The 15322-nt window shown below is 41.6% G+C and overlaps 3 non-coding genes and 6 pseudogenes across 3 annotated transcripts; 6 read left to right on the top strand and 3 right to left on the bottom strand.

Moving 5' to 3' along the window:
* Positions 1-971: 971 nt before the first annotated feature.
* On the bottom strand, positions 972-1090 carry LOC149938344 (5S ribosomal RNA). The gene has a single exon (XR_016481983.1). It is a non-coding gene; the product is annotated as a 5S ribosomal RNA (ribosomal RNA).
* A 1151-nt stretch (positions 1091-2241) lies between these two features.
* LOC149938343 (U2 spliceosomal RNA) lies at positions 2242-2379 on the top strand (annotated as a pseudogene).
* A 1729-nt stretch (positions 2380-4108) lies between these two features.
* Positions 4109-4284, top strand: LOC149938342 (U2 spliceosomal RNA; annotated as a pseudogene).
* Positions 4285-6251: 1967 nt separating this feature from the next.
* On the bottom strand, positions 6252-6370 carry LOC149938341 (5S ribosomal RNA). The gene has a single exon (XR_016481982.1). It is a non-coding gene; the product is annotated as a 5S ribosomal RNA (ribosomal RNA).
* A 1150-nt stretch (positions 6371-7520) lies between these two features.
* Positions 7521-7658, top strand: LOC149938340 (U2 spliceosomal RNA; annotated as a pseudogene).
* A 1693-nt stretch (positions 7659-9351) lies between these two features.
* On the top strand, positions 9352-9530 carry LOC149938339 (U2 spliceosomal RNA; annotated as a pseudogene).
* A 1975-nt stretch (positions 9531-11505) lies between these two features.
* On the bottom strand, positions 11506-11624 carry LOC149938338 (5S ribosomal RNA). Its single transcript, XR_016481981.1, has one exon. It is a non-coding gene; the product is annotated as a 5S ribosomal RNA (ribosomal RNA).
* Positions 11625-12774: 1150 nt separating this feature from the next.
* LOC149938337 (U2 spliceosomal RNA) lies at positions 12775-12856 on the top strand (annotated as a pseudogene).
* Positions 12857-14354: 1498 nt separating this feature from the next.
* LOC149938336 (U2 spliceosomal RNA) lies at positions 14355-14532 on the top strand (annotated as a pseudogene).
* Positions 14533-15322: the final 790 nt, after the last annotated feature.

Here is a 15322-nt window from a genome sequence, read left to right as displayed (position 1 = left end):
GATATATCTTTTGTTAAAGTAGATTAGGAATTTATAATTTTAATATTTATAGAGGAGTTCGGATTTAAAATGTTATATTTTTTTAATAATGATCTCAAAGATCTGACTTTTGAAATGTTTGTTACTTTTTCTAAGTATCAATAAAACATGACATTAAATTTATATTGTGCCAAGGTTCATTTTTATATTTTACATAAACTACATCACCTAAAACAATTAATAGATAAAAGTTAGCTATATTATTTTGTTTAAAAAATATATCTCTGTCTCCGTTTTATTATTTAATTTCGTGGTTTGTTTTGATATTTTGTATTTTTGGGTTACTCCCCTAATCCATGCGGCTGTCCCATGATAAAACCTTCTATAAAACATTTTCCAAAAGTCCTTTTTTAGATTCAACTATTTAAATTACATTTAAGATTAAAATTTAGAACAAAAAATATATTTCACAATTAGAATTTGTTAATAAAATTTTAACTTTGGACTTCATTCCAAAACCAGAAAAGGCCATTTCAGAGTGGATTTTACCGCGGAAATGTTTTTGTTTAGAGATAAACGTTAGTTAGTTAGTTAGTTAGTTAGTTAGTTAGTTAATTAGTTAGTTAGTTAGTTAGTTAGTTAATTAGTTAGTTAGTTAGTTAGTTAGTTAGTTAGTTAGTTAGTTAGTTAGTAAGTAAGTAAGTAAGTAAGTAAGTAAGTAAGTAAGTTAGTACTATTTTAAGTACAAGCCTTAAGTAGAATAAAATGAAAACCAATTTTCTCGCCATTTTATTTTGTTCAATTTTGATACTAACATGTATTTTATTCACGGAAAGATGCTGCCAGTTGTTAAAAAAAGGCCAAGAGTTGACCGAAATAATATTATCGTCTGGGCGAACTTTTAATTGCATAAAAAAGCAGCGTCAAAATGATAGGATGAAGGTATTTTCCTGTTAAAAGACGCAAATCCCATCCCGCGAAAATAAATGAGTAGCCAACGGCACGCGGTGTTCCCAGGTGGTCTCCCTCCCAAGTACTGACCGCGCTCGACGCTGCTTAACTTCGGTGATCAGACGAGAACCGGTGTATTCAGCGTGATATGGCCGTTGCCGCTAGAGTGTAATTGATAGCGGTGGACAAGCCGCGACTAGCCAGGTCCTGGTAGGTTGGTGATCGCCGAGGGCCACCGGCTGCATGCGGCTCCAATAGAACGTTCTATACACTCTTTTTAGAAACGTTTACTGGGCGCCGATATTATCGTACAGACAACCAACGAGCAAGCCCTTTACCGCAGAAATTTCATCCCCCCCCCCCCCCAAACCAGTTTTTTCATCACCCTCCCCGTAGACTGTAAGGTGATGGCGGTCGATTGGGAAGGCGCGTTTACGAATCTATAAAATTGGTGTGGTGTGCTTTCCCCCTTTGGAGTTCGGAGGAGGTGAAGGTTTGGCCGGTTTTTCGTCTTAGAGAAATATATTTATCTGGCAAACCCGTAAGAAATTGAGAGCAGTCAATTTTTATTAGTAGCGTAGTTGCTAGCCTAGGCTTCACATATTTCCGGCTTTGCTTTCCGCGCCTTTTTTCTTATTTTAAATGATTTTTGTAATAAATGTATGATGGCAAATAAGCAAAATTCTAGAAAATACTAGTCCCAAATCCACGTGTTTAAGATGAAACTTAGATCATGAAAATATCCTTAACCCCAAACATACTTCAACACCTAGGGTGCCTCCTACAACTCCTAAAAGGTACGTCTCTAAAATATTCATATAAAGACAGGACATAAGCCGAATTCTCTTAAACCAAAGAATAACAAAAGTTGTTAGTCCTGCTGAACCAGCTCTATAGTCTGTATGAAAAGTGACCGGTTATGGTCCACTTTTATAGAACGCTCTATTCGCTTATAATAAATTTTTCCTAAATGGTCATTTAAACGCGTTTGACGTTTCACGTAGAATCTAGTACACTTAATACGTTATTTATGGTCCTATAAACCACCATTTAGATTTTTTTTCCATACGGCCCGGTAAAGTGGCCCACTCTACTGTCTCTAGCCGATGACCCCAAAAGTGCCAGTCCGGGCCTGGCGGTGTACCTCTATTTCACGGATTCAAGATATCGTCTTCTCCTTTGTTCGCGCGATGGCTACAAACGTTGTCATCTCCCACCAGGACCAACATTCGGTGACGTAATTATGAAATATTTGAAATGCTCGAATTCTCTCTTTTTACTTTGTTAAACAGTGACGGCTCCTAGCGGGTTATCGCTTCTCGGCCTTTTGGCTAAGATCAAAGTGTAGTATCTGTTTTTCAATAGTGCTATACCGAGATCTTAGTCGGGGGGCGAGAAGTGTTTATACGCCTTTGAGGCGAGTCATACGTACCTGCTCGTCTATCTGCCAAGCTGAGTCGGCATTTTACACCGACCCAGATCCTGTTCCAGTTGAAGTTCCTGTTCCTGCTCCTGCGTTCCAGTCGCTGTTTGGCTCATCCCAGCGGTTCCTGAGTATCCGGTTTCCGCTTCGGCGGTCTCCACCATCGTCGCCATGCCTGCCGTGTCGTCTCTGCCGTGCAAGCCACAGTCCGGGCCTTCGTCCTCCAAGAAGGCCACGGCACGAATCAAGTTCGACGGGGTCAATGTAGAAGATTTGGCTGTAGCTCTTTTCGACTGCATTGGCCCCAAGAGCATCACCGTCTTCCAGATGCTGGCTAAATCTGAATGTCAGATTACGTTCAAGGACGCCATCTGTTATCAGAAGGCCGTAGATGCCGGTATAATTGTCGGCGACAAGCATCTAAGCATCATAGGAGTTGCAGACCCGGTGACTCAAATCACCATGAAGGATGCGCCTAGCTGGTGGGATCTACCGTTCCTGCGAGCCGCTCTGAGGAACTACTGCGAAGTGGTTTCGGAAACATGGGAAACCTTCCAGAAAGGCCCGCTTAAAGATGTCCGAAACGGAAATCGCCGCCTTGAAGTCAAGGTCAAGAGCCCAATCCCGAACCTGATGACCATCAGCGGACATCGCATTCAGCTCGTATATCAAGGTGTCCAAAGAATGTGCTTCTACTGTCGTAAAGACAGTCATCAGGTTCGGGATTGTCCTAAGAAGAAAAGAAAGGCGCCACCAGCTCCAGAAAATTCGGTCATCCAGGGCCATATTCCGGCCCCCGAAGACGCTGTCAATCTGGGGAGCGAAACCACACCACCACCACAGGAAGGGGCAGCTATCACAGACGCTGCCGTCCACGAAGAACAGATGGAAGAATCTGTACCGGAAGCAGGATGTTTTGAGGGGGGTGAAGATGGCTGGAGTCTCTCTTCACCAGGATCTTCCCTAAAACCATCTGATTTGCCGCAAATGTCCAACGGCTACGCAAACGCAGTGAAGACTCCGCCACAGCACACACCTGTTCTAGAGCTCTTTCCCATTTCGAAAAACCCAGCATATGAAGAACCGATCTACGAACGAGATTGGAATTGGTCGACAATGACCGAACAGGAAATAGAGAACTTTTGCCGTCGTGCACGAAGCTTGGTCACAGAGTCACCAGAAATACTTAGATGGCGTGAAGAATCACTGACTGAAGCGCGCCTCACCTTGCAAAGTCGCAGGAAACGACCACAGACTTCCCCATCAGAATCGCACATCAAAAAAGGGAAAAAATAGGCCCTGAATATGATATGTAAATATGTTTTTAATGACTCTTTACGTTTTATCTTTAGTTTTAATACGCTTTTAACTTTACATTATTTAAAGTTTTGATTTTGTAAATATTAAATGTCTATAGTTTAAAAAAAAATGGTATGCTTAAATGTTATACTTACCGTATACTTACCTCGGATCCTGTTTACCCTGTAAAAATGAAAAGAAAATTGTTAAAACTAAAAAAATATGCCTAGAATGTGAAATCAAAAAAAACCACTTACCTTGACCAAAACAAATCGGTGAAAAAATAACTCTTTTGTATATTAAAATGTTTCAGTCCCGTTTATACTTGAATAATTGTAAATACTTACCTTTTAACGATAGAGGCGACGTCAGAAATTCTGGAATTTTGTGTGTAAAACAGTGTTCGCGATAATTTAAATTTTTTAATAACGCGGACACTTGTAACCATGACAACGAATTTTAAATAAACAAATTCAGTATCTGTTCTTATCAGCTTAATATCTGATACGGGTCCCATCGGGGCCCAAGATATTAAACTTATTTTTGGACGGCGGCGGAGTGGTCGGAGCTTGCTCCACCTCCGCCACGGGTCGGCCTGGTATTGCAGTAAATCCGGGATCGGCCCACTTCTCTCTTGAAATCAAAAATCAAACGCTCTTATAATGGCGCACTGCGCAACACAGTATTTCCGGGAAATGTTATTTGGCTGTCTTTATATATATTTCTTTATTATAATATATTGCCCCTCTGACGTCATAAGTGGTAAAATCCTTATTGTCGAATAGTTAATAATGAAGAATCGGAAAGATTCCAGTTTTTGAATTTTCTTTTACCTAGTTATACACTCTTTTTCGCGGTATTTTCACGGAGGATAGGAAGGGAGGCGAAGTAGGAGGGATGAATGGCGGCAAGATTGCGGCAGCTACGCTACGTCTAGCCGCCATTTTTCCGAAATTTTCCCGCCGCTAAGCTTCTTACAAGGATGCTGCCGCGTTCATCCCTCCTACTTCGCCTCCCTTCCTATCCTCCTTGGTATTTTCCTGGGCGCGTCCATGCTTGGTTTTCCCCCTTTCAGTCCTCTCCTCCATTATGGATACCCAAGGAGTGGATGCTAGACTCCCCGTTTAGGGCAGAGGCAATGGCCGACGAGCGGGAGGCAAGTAAGAGGGGTAAAATAAAGGCGCGAAAAGAGGTTGTTCTGTGTTATTCCTGTGGTTTTATTCGTAACCCAAGGTTCGTAAATCGTGCATGTTCTAAGTGGTTGGCTGAAGGAACCGGTTTTCATAACGTAAATTCGCGGGTTTCGGTATGGTGGGTAGAGACAGCGCGCCCCTCATTTTTAGGTCATTGGGTTCCAGCCAAGATGTTCCGCGTAAAGAGAAAACACGAAATAAGCCCCTCTCCATTTTTTCTCTCTTCCCGTCTTCCGTGGACAGTGAGTCGCCGCCGGGGGCCCGCCGCCCGCGGCAGCTACATTACCAAGATATAAAGTGGCAAGGCTTATTTTTGGTAAGTACAAAATCATTTATTATATATTGCTCTATAATTAACTATATTTGGAATTAAACATTTTTGTTCTATTTATCTCAAAGTCATGATTATTCCTAACATTAATAGTATTAAACTTAATATGATATATCTTTTGTTAAAGTAGATTAGGAATTTATAATTTTAATATTTATAGAGGAGTTCGGATTTAAAATGTTATATTTTTTTAATAATGATCTCAAAGATCTGACTTTTGAAATGTTTGTTACTTTTTCTAAGTATCAATAAAACATGACATTAAATTTATATTGTGCCAAGGTTCATTTTTATATTTTACATAAACTACATCACCTAAAACAATTAATAGATAAAAGTTAGCTATATTATTTTGTTTAAAAAATATATCTCTGTCTCCGTTTTATTATTTAATTTCGTGGTTTGTTTTGATATTTTGTATTTTTGGGTTACTCCCCTAATCCATGCGGCTGTCCCATGATAAAACCTTCTATAAAACATTTTCCAAAAGTCCTTTTTTAGATTCAACTATTTAAATTACATTTAAGATTAAAATTTAGAACAAAAAATATATTTCACAATTAGAATTTGTTAATAAAATTTTAACTTTGGACTTCATTCCAAAACCAGAAAAGGCCATTTCAGAGTGGATTTTACCGCGGAAATGTTTTTGTTTAGAGATAAACGTTAGTTAGTTAGTTAGTTAGTTAGTTAGTTAGTTAATTAGTTAGTTAGTTAGTTAGTTAGTTAATTAGTTAGTTAGTTAGTTAGTTAGTTAGTTAGTTAGTTAGTTAGTAAGTAAGTAAGTAAGTAAGTAAGTAAGTAAGTAAGTTAGTACTATTTTAAGTACAAGCCTTAAGTAGAATAAAATGAAAACCAATTTTCTCGCCATTTTATTTTGTTCAATTTTGATACTAACATGTATTTTATTCACGGAAAGATGCTGCCAGTTGTTAAAAAAAGGCCAAGAGTTGACCGAAATAATATTATCGTCTGGGCGAACTTTTAATTGCATAAAAAAGCAGCGTCAAAATGATAGGATGAAGGTATTTTCCTGTTAAAAGACGCAAATCCCATCCCGCGAAAATAAATGAGTAGCCAACGGCACGCGGTGTTCCCAGGTGGTCTCCCTCCCAAGTACTGACCGCGCTCGACGCTGCTTAACTTCGGTGATCAGACGAGAACCGGTGTATTCAGCGTGATATGGCCGTTGCCGCTAGAGTGTAATTGATAGCGGTGGACAAGCCGCGACTAGCCAGGTCCTGGTAGGTTGGTGATCGCCGAGGGCCACCGGCTGCATGCGGCTCCAATAGAACGTTCTATACACTCTTTTTAGAAACGTTTACTGGGCGCCGATATTATCGTACAGACAACCAACGAGCAAGCCCTTTACCGCAGAAATTTCATCCCCCCCCCCCCCAAACCAGTTTTTTCATCACCCTCCCCGTAGACTGTAAGGTGATGGCGGTCGATTGGGAAGGCGCGTTTACGAATCTATAAAATTGGTGTGGTGTGCTTTCCCCCTTTGGAGTTCGGAGGAGGTGAAGGTTTGGCCGGTTTTTCGTCTTAGAGAAATATATTTATCTGGCAAACCCGTAAGAAATTGAGAGCAGTCAATTTTTATTAGTAGCGTAGTTGCTAGCCTAGGCTTCACATATTTCCGGCTTTGCTTTCCGCGCCTTTTTTCTTATTTTAAATGATTTTTGTAATAAATGTATGATGGCAAATAAGCAAAATTCTAGAAAATACTAGTCCCAAATCCACGTGTTTAAGATGAAACTTAGATCATGAAAATATCCTTAACCCCAAACATACTTCAACACCTAGGGTGCCTCCTACAACTCCTAAAAGGTACGTCTCTAAAATATTCATATAAAGACAGGACATAAGCCGAATTCTCTTAAACCAAAGAATAACAAAAGTTGTTAGTCCTGCTGAACCAGCTCTATAGTCTGTATGAAAAGTGACCGGTTATGGTCCACTTTTATAGAACGCTCTATTCGCTTATAATAAATTTTTCCTAAATGGTCATTTAAACGCGTTTGACGTTTCACGTAGAATCTAGTACACTTAATACGTTATTTATGGTCCTATAAACCACCATTTAGATTTTTTTTCCATACGGCCCGGTAAAGTGGCCCACTCTACTGTCTCTAGCCGATGACCCCAAAAGTGCCAGTCCGGGCCTGGCGGTGTACCTCTATTTCACGGATTCAAGATATCGTCTTCTCCTTTGTTCGCGCGATGGCTACAAACGTTGTCATCTCCCACCAGGACCAACATTCGGTGACGTAATTATGAAATATTTGAAATGCTCGAATTCTCTCTTTTTACTTTGTTAAACAGTGACGGCTCCTAGCGGGTTATCGCTTCTCGGCCTTTTGGCTAAGATCAAAGTGTAGTATCTGTTTCCAATAGAACTATACAGAGATCTTAGTCGGGGGGCGAGAAGTGTATATACGCCTTTAAGGCGAGTTTACCTGCTTCGCTACCTTACCTGCTCGTTCCTGTGTCCTGGCTCCGGTTCCTGCCGCCGTATCCTGTTTCCGGTTCCTGCCGCTGTATCCTGATTCCGGTTCCTGCCGCTGTACTGTTCCAGTTTTTCCGCCACCTTGGACCCACTTTTTGAGGGGTCGCCGCCTGGCGATACCCGAAGTCATCCGGTGATCTCGACGTCAAAGCCCGTCACCATGTCTTCGTCGTCGACGAAAATGGACAAAGTAGCTTCAGCTTCGGCTTCCGCTACAGCTTGTAAGGCTGCTACAGCCCGCATCAAATTTGACGGTGTCGCCGTGGAAGAATTAGCGCTAGCTCTTTTTGACCACGTCGGCCCCAAAAATATCACCGTATTTCAAATGATTGGCAAGTCCGAAGTACAGATCACCTTCCGGGACGCAGCTAGTTATCAGAAAGCCGTGGACTGCGGAATCGTCGTCGGTGAGAAGCCGCTCGATGTTATTGGAGTAGCTGACCCTGTTACTTACCTAACAGTGAAAGACGCTCCCAGTTGGTGGGATTTGGAGGTTTTCAAGAAGGCCTTCAGAACGAGCTGTGACGTTATATCCCAGACGTGGGAGACCTATCAGAAAGGGGTCCTGAAAGACCTTCGTACCGGAACACGACGTCTCCAAGTAAAAGTCAGGGGTCCAATCCCGAACCTGATGATCATCAATGGACATCGCATACAAGTCACGTACCGGGGAGTACAGAGAATGTGCTTCTTTTGCCACAAAGACACTCATCAGGTTCGGGATTGCCCGAAAAAGAAAAACAGGGTTCGCCCGCCTCTCCAGAACACGGGCCTTGAATCCCAACTTCCGCCACCAAATGATCCAGAGAGTTCAAGACGTTCGCCATCATCCGCAGAAGATGGAGATCAGGAAATTATGGAGGCTACTGATGATCAGTTAGCGATTAACGAAGATGTACCAAGTGCAGGCGACTTCGAGGAAGGTGATGAGGGCTGGCGGTTGCTATCGCCTACGTCATCCCCCAAGGTCACCGCAGCAGCAGCCAAGGGCTATTCTGAGGCAGTTAAATCGTCACCACAGAAAGTCATAGTCTCGCCAGGATTTGCTAAAAGAGTGGCAGATTTCGAACGCAATTTTAAATGGGCGGATCTTTCCGACGCCAAACTTGATCAATTTCTTCGGGACGCCAAGGATCATGACACTACGGACCCAGATAAGCTGATCTGGCGTGAGAAAGCGCGAACGGGCGCAATGACAGAAATCCAGAGGCGGGCTAAACGTCGACAGAGTCCATCCATTGAAAAAGACCCAAAGAGAGGCAAAAAATAGTTCTTACGATAATTGTGTAAATATGTATTTATTTATATCTTTTTCGTATCTATCTGTTGTAAATATAAGTAATTATTTTTACAAGTCCAAAATGTTTTTATCGTGTAGAGTATGATTTTAACTTTACAAATGTCGTGCTTTCGGGGTTTTAATTGTTTTAGCTTTAAATGTTATTGGACTTTTTCCGTCTTATTGCCATTTTTTATGGAAAATTATTTGTTATTTACCCAAAGATATTTATTTAAATTTAAAAAGAAAAAAGAAATATACTTACCTGACCGCATTGTACAAAAGAACTAAACCTGGAAAAAAGATCAGAGAATCAGACACCATTTTTTTTGACAAATGTTCGCGCTAAATTAAAATATTAATAACGCGAACATATGTATCAATGACAAGAATTTAAATAAACAAATTCAGTATCTGTTCTTATCAGCTTAATATCTGATACGGGTCCCATCGGGGCCCAAGATATTAAACTTATTTTTGGACGGCGGCGGAGTGGTCGGAGCTTGCTCCACCTCCGCCACGGGTCGGCCTGGTATTGCAGTAAATCCGGGATCGGCCCACTTCTCTCTTGAAATCAAAAATCAAACGCTCTTATAATGGCGCACTGCGCAACACAGTATTTCCGGGAAATGTTATTTGGCTGTCTTTATATATATTTCTTTATTATAATATATTGCCCCTCTGACGTCATAAGTGGTAAAATCCTTATTGTCGAATAGTTAATAATGAAGAATCGGAAAGATTCCAGTTTTTGAATTTTCTTTTACCTAGTTATACACTCTTTTTCGCGGTATTTTCACGGAGGATAGGAAGGGAGGCGAAGTAGGAGGGATGAATGGCGGCAAGATTGCGGCAGCTACGCTACGTCTAGCCGCCATTTTTCCGAAATTTTCCCGCCGCTAAGCTTCTTACAAGGATGCTGCCGCGTTCATCCCTCCTACTTCGCCTCCCTTCCTATCCTCCTTGGTATTTTCCTGGGCGCGTCCATGCTTGGTTTTCCCCCTTTCAGTCCTCTCCTCCATTATGGATACCCAAGGAGTGGATGCTAGACTCCCCGTTTAGGGCAGAGGCAATGGCCGACGAGCGGGAGGCAAGTAAGAGGGGTAAAATAAAGGCGCGAAAAGAGGTTGTTCTGTGTTATTCCTGTGGTTTTATTCGTAACCCAAGGTTCGTAAATCGTGCATGTTCTAAGTGGTTGGCTGAAGGAACCGGTTTTCATAACGTAAATTCGCGGGTTTCGGTATGGTGGGTAGAGACAGCGCGCCCCTCATTTTTAGGTCATTGGGTTCCAGCCAAGATGTTCCGCGTAAAGAGAAAACACGAAATAAGCCCCTCTCCATTTTTTCTCTCTTCCCGTCTTCCGTGGACAGTGAGTCGCCGCCGGGGGCCCGCCGCCCGCGGCAGCTACATTACCAAGATATAAAGTGGCAAGGCTTATTTTTGGTAAGTACAAAATCATTTATTATATATTGCTCTATAATTAACTATATTTGGAATTAAACATTTTTGTTCTATTTATCTCAAAGTCATGATTATTCCTAACATTAATAGTATTAAACTTAATATGATATATCTTTTGTTAAAGTAGATTAGGAATTTATAATTTTAATATTTATAGAGGAGTTCGGATTTAAAATGTTATATTTTTTTAATAATGATCTCAAAGATCTGACTTTTGAAATGTTTGTTACTTTTTCTAAGTATCAATAAAACATGACATTAAATTTATATTGTGCCAAGGTTCATTTTTATATTTTACATAAACTACATCACCTAAAACAATTAATAGATAAAAGTTAGCTATATTATTTTGTTTAAAAAATATATCTCTGTCTCCGTTTTATTATTTAATTTCGTGGTTTGTTTTGATATTTTGTATTTTTGGGTTACTCCCCTAATCCATGCGGCTGTCCCATGATAAAACCTTCTATAAAACATTTTCCAAAAGTCCTTTTTTAGATTCAACTATTTAAATTACATTTAAGATTAAAATTTAGAACAAAAAATATATTTCACAATTAGAATTTGTTAATAAAATTTTAACTTTGGACTTCATTCCAAAACCAGAAAAGGCCATTTCAGAGTGGATTTTACCGCGGAAATGTTTTTGTTTAGAGATAAACGTTAGTTAGTTAGTTAGTTAGTTAGTTAGTTAGTTAATTAGTTAGTTAGTTAGTTAGTTAGTTAATTAGTTAGTTAGTTAGTTAGTTAGTTAGTTAGTTAGTTAGTTAGTTAGTTAGTAAGTAAGTAAGTAAGTAAGTAAGTAAGTAAGTAAGTTAGTACTATTTTAAGTACAAGCCTTAAGTAGAATAAAATGAAAACCAATTTTCTCGCCATTTTATTTTGTTCAATTTTGATACTAACATGTATTTTATTCACGGAAAGATGCTGCCAGTTGTTAAAAAAAGGCCAAGAGTTGACCGAAATAATATTATCGTCTGGGCGAACTTTTAATTGCATAAAAAAGCAGCGTCAAAATGATAGGATGAAGGTATTTTCCTGTTAAAAGACGCAAATCCCATCCCGCGAAAATAAATGAGTAGCCAACGGCACGCGGTGTTCCCAGGTGGTCTCCCTCCCAAGTACTGACCGCGCTCGACGCTGCTTAACTTCGGTGATCAGACGAGAACCGGTGTATTCAGCGTGATATGGCCGTTGCCGCTAGAGTGTAATTGATAGCGGTGGACAAGCCGCGACTAGCCAGGTCCTGGTAGGTTGGTGATCGCCGAGGGCCACCGGCTGCATGCGGCTCCAATAGAACGTTCTATACACTCTTTTTAGAAACGTTTACTGGGCGCCGATATTATCGTACAGACAACCAACGAGCAAGCCCTTTACCGCAGAAATTTCATCCCCCCCCCCCCCAAACCAGTTTTTTCATCACCCTCCCCGTAGACTGTAAGGTGATGGCGGTCGATTGGGAAGGCGCGTTTACGAATCTATAAAATTGGTGTGGTGTGCTTTCCCCCTTTGGAGTTCGGAGGAGGTGAAGGTTTGGCCGGTTTTTCGTCTTAGAGAAATATATTTATCTGGCAAACCCGTAAGAAATTGAGAGCAGTCAATTTTTATTAGTAGCGTAGTTGCTAGCCTAGGCTTCACATATTTCCGGCTTTGCTTTCCGCGCCTTTTTTCTTATTTTAAATGATTTTTGTAATAAATGTATGATGGCAAATAAGCAAAATTCTAGAAAATACTAGTCCCAAATCCACGTGTTTAAGATGAAACTTAGATCATGAAAATATCCTTAACCCCAAACATACTTCAACACCTAGGGTGCCTCCTACAACTCCTAAAAGGTACGTCTCTAAAATATTCATATAAAGACAGGACATAAGCCGAATTCTCTTAAACCAAAGAATAACAAAAGTTGTTAGTCCTGCTGAACCAGCTCTATAGTCTGTATGAAAAGTGACCGGTTATGGTCCACTTTTATAGAACGCTCTATTCGCTTATAATAAATTTTTCCTAAATGGTCATTTAAACGCGTTTGACGTTTCACGTAGAATCTAGTACACTTAATACGTTATTTATGGTCCTATAAACCACCATTTAGATTTTTTTTCCATACGGCCCGGTAAAGTGGCCCACTCTACTGTCTCTAGCCGATGACCCCAAAAGTGCCAGTCCGGGCCTGGCGGTGTACCTCTATTTCACGGATTCAAGATATCGTCTTCTCCTTTGTTCGCGCGATGGCTACAAACGTTGTCATCTCCCACCAGGACCAACATTCGGTGACGTAATTATGAAATATTTGAAATGCTCGAATTCTCTCTTTTTACTTTGTTAAACAGTGACGGCTCCTAGCGGGTTATCGCTTCTCGGCCTTTTGGCTAAGATCAAAGTGTAGTATCTGTTTGCTCCTTTTTTCGAAGCCAAAGGCCGGGAACCGTACGCACCTGTAAAGGGAAGAATACTTACCTGTATTACCGCTCCAGTCCGTCGCTGATCCTGTTCCTGCCTAGCTGTTCCTGAAATCCGTAGTGTTGGATCCACCACGCAAGGGATCGCTGTCCGGCGGTTCCAGAAGTCCTCCTCTGATGCCATCGTCCGCAGAAGGTCTTGCCATGACTGCTGCAACGTCGAAGATACTGGAGGAACAAGCCCTTGTTCCAGTCTTGATGTCAGCTTCAGCTCTCAAAGCCGCTTCGGTCAAGGTGAAGTTCGATGGTGTCGACGTGGAAGACGTAGCACTTGCTCTGTTCAACCACGTTGGCCCAAAGAACGTTACCGTTTTCCAAATAATCTCCAAGAATGAAGCCCAGATCACCTTCAGAAATGAAGCCAGCTACCAGAGAGCCGTTGACAGTGGAATCGTCGTTGGAGACAAGCCACTGGATGTTATCAGCATAGTCGACCCTATATCGTATATCAACGTGAAAGATGCCCCGAGCTGGTGGGAGTTGGCCATCTTCAAAAAGGCGCTTAGAACATGCTGCGAAGTACTCACGGAAACTTGGGAGACATACCAGAACGGAGTTTTGAAAGACGTCCGAACCGGAACTCGGCGACTGCAAGTGAAAATTAAGGGTCCAATCCCGAACCTGATGATGATCAATGGGCATCGTATCCAAATTACCTACCGTGGCGTCCAAAGAATGTGCTTTTTCTGCCACAAAGACACTCATCAGGTTCGGGATTGTCCGAAAAAGAAGTCAAGAGCCCGTCAAACTTCAGAGTCAGCGAGAGACCCAAACCCGCTACTTGTAAATCCAGAGCATGGAAGAAACTCACCATCGCCTCAAGTTGGAAAGGAAACCGCCAGTGCCACCACCCGAGAAGACCTACAAGAAAACTTACCATACTTACCTGAAATACTTACCGAACCAAACGACTCCAGAACCTCCAACGAAAGCTTTTACTTGGCAACACCCTCTCCAAAGACCGTAGATCCTCCAGCCACAATCTGTTCCTTCGCCGACGCTTTGAAATCACCGCCACATCACGAACCTCAACCAGAAACTGAAAGCGAACCTGACTCCAACGAACATGACAGCCCCACAACCAGACCAAGATTCGATCCATTAGACTGGAACTATAACGAGGTGCCAGGCCTTAACCGACTGAAGAAAAACGAACTACAAGCCCTCCTCGGAAAAATCAATGCCAGAGCCCCCACACGTTCAATTAGCCTAACCCGGACAGCAGAAGACCTCGTCGTAAGAATAACTGACCTCCTGAAAAACTATCCCAAAAGACGACGGAGTAGAACTCCAGAAAAAGAAATTAAAAAAGGAAAAATATGATTTAAATTTAATTTTTAAATTTTTAACAGTTCTTTACTCGACTTTTATACGATGATCCTTTTTAAACGATTGTTCGCGCTAATTTAATTAATTAAACCGTGAACAAATATATAACAAATGAAAAATGTAAAAATGTAAAAAACGACAATCTTTTAATAAACAATTAAAAGTATCTGTTCTTATCAGCTTAATATCTGATACGGGTCCCATCGGGGCCCAAGATATTAAACTTATTTTTGGACGGCGGCGGAGTGGTCGGAGCTTGCTCCACCTCCGCCACGGGTCGGCCTGGTATTGCAGTAAATCCGGGATCGGCCCACTTCTCTCTTGAAATCAAAAATCAAACGCTCTTATAATGGCGCACTGCGCAACACAGTATTTCCGGGAAATGTTATTTGGCTGTCTTTATATATATTTCTTTATTATAATATATTGCCCCTCTGACGTCATAAGTGGTAAAATCCTTATTGTCGAATAGTTAATAATGAAGAATCGGAAAGATTCCAGTTTTTGAATTTTCTTTTACCTAGTTATACACTCTTTTTCGCGGTATTTTCACGGAGGATAGGAAGGGAGGCGAAGTAGGAGGGATGAATGGCGGCAAGATTGCGGCAGCTACGCTACGTCTAGCCGCCATTTTCCCGAAATTTTCCCGCCGCTAAGCTTCTTACAAGGATGCTGCCGCGTTCATCCCTCCTACTTCGCCTCCCTTCCTATCCTCCTTGGTATTTTCCTGGGCGCGTCCATGCTTGGTTTTCCCCCTTTCAGTCCTCTCCTCCATTATGGATACCCAAGGAGTGGATGCTAGACTCCCCGTTTAGGGCAGAGGCAATGGCCGACGAGCGGGAGGCAAGTAAGAGGGGTAAAATAAAGGCGCGAAAAGAGGTTGTTCTGTGTTATTCCTGTGGTTTTATTCGTAACCCAAGGTTCGTAAATCGTGCATGTTCTAAGTGGTTGGCTGAAGGAACCGGTTTTCATAACGTAAATTCGCGGGTTTCGGTATGGTGGGTAGAGACAGCGCGCCCCTCATTTTTAGGTCATTGGGTTCCAGCCAAGATGTTCCGCGTAAAGAGAAAACACGAAATAAGCCCCTCTCCATTTTTTCTCTCTTCCCG

This window comes from Leiobunum rupestre, chromosome 6 (assembly GCF_980474605.1).
Source record: "Leiobunum rupestre chromosome 6, qqLeiRupe1.1.hap1, whole genome shotgun sequence".
Taxonomy (NCBI): domain Eukaryota; kingdom Metazoa; phylum Arthropoda; class Arachnida; order Opiliones; family Sclerosomatidae; genus Leiobunum; species Leiobunum rupestre.
The sequence above is the reverse complement of the archived record's forward strand: the minus strand, read 5'-3'. Positions and strand labels throughout refer to the sequence as shown.